Below are 1552 nucleotides of genomic sequence, written 5' to 3' on the forward strand. Positions count from 1 at the left end.
CTCTTCACAGTTTTGTGTACTTACTTGTGGGAATAGGCTATGTGTTTCGGATGCCGGACTATAGATCTACATGAAAGAAGGTCAATGTCTAGATAGACACCAGATGCTAGACAGCCAATAGGTCGACATGGAAGAATGTCGACAGGTACCAATGGTCGACAGGGTCAAAAGGTAGACATGCAAATGGTTGACACAATATTTTTACATTTTTGTTAGAGTTAGGCACTTACCAGAGGGTTAGGGTTAGGCACTTACCGGAGGGTTAGGGTTAGGCACTTACCGGAGGGTTAGGGTTAGGCACTTACCAGAGGGTTAGGGTTAGGCTCTTACTGGAGAGTTAGGAACTAGAAGGGGCGGATAGGGTCAGGCATCAGGAGGGAGCATTAGGATTAGAAAAAAAAACAACACGTGTCAACCATTTTCATGTCAACCATTTGTACCCGTCGACCTTCTTACATGTCGACCTTTAGTCCCTGTCATCCTTTTGTCCATGACAACCTTTTTTTCTGTCTAACATCAGGGGTCCGTCTAGACATTGTAGACCTTTTTTATGTAGCTGTATTATACCACACCCATGTGTTTCCTATTCCTTTTCATGCTCTGTCATATTTGAGTTCCTTTTTAGCACATGGCCACAGCCCCAATTACATCATACCCTCCCCCAAAGTCTCACACATCACTGCCCGCACGTTATTGTGTAGCAAGAGGATTATCTCACTGCAATAAGGCCCTGTACACATGGCTGGCTTTGTTTTCATTTCTCTGGTTTGTCAGTAGAACAGACACTAAATGGAAATCCTAATTTTCTATAATCCAGTGCACTCTAGTGCTTTACAGAGACGGCTCAGGGCACATTGCCATAGGAAAGCACTACATGCATCCATTACCATGATGCCTGCACATCTCTGCTGTTCACAGGCTGCCGTGTCAATTGTGGGTCAGGGTAAAGTGGTGTAAGATCATGTGTAATGTTCTGGCATGACAGATACAGCCAGTGTTTATACTGCTGCTCCTGGAGACAGGAGTGGGGTGCAGGCACTGTGATTAGAAATGCTGGAGCAGCCATGATTTTTACAGTAGTAGAAAACTGACCTGAGCAACATCTGAACAATCGCTGGTCTGAAGGAGTCCTTGAAAATCTAATTTCTTCTTCAGGGTCCATAGGGCTCCACAGGGATACCTTGAGGTGTAGGTGATGGTTAAGGACCAGGCACCACACAGTTAAAGCTTTCAGCTCCCAGGATGCACTAGTCCAACCACCTATACCCCGCCACCGAGCCAGAGGCACCTCAGTTTCGTCGGTACCCGGCCGGAGTCTGGTCACCATTATGCTATCTTTTTATGATTATTATTATTTTTATTTTAAAAAAAAAAATTTTTTCTAGTACTTTATCTACTGAGCGAGCAGCAGCAGACTGTCCACAAGACGTCTGTGCTGCCACTCCGTCACCCCTCCGGGCACCGCAACGCCAGTTTCGGCTGGGGATTTCGGCGGCATCCCGGGGTCCTCGCAAGCCGGCCCCGCGGACGGACCAAGACTGCAGCCCAGACA

This window comes from Taudactylus pleione, unplaced genomic scaffold, assembly GCF_031769625.1.
Source record: "Taudactylus pleione unplaced genomic scaffold, aTauple2 ptg000105l, whole genome shotgun sequence".
In the NCBI taxonomy this organism is placed as follows: Eukaryota; Metazoa; Chordata; class Amphibia; order Anura; family Myobatrachidae; genus Taudactylus; species Taudactylus pleione.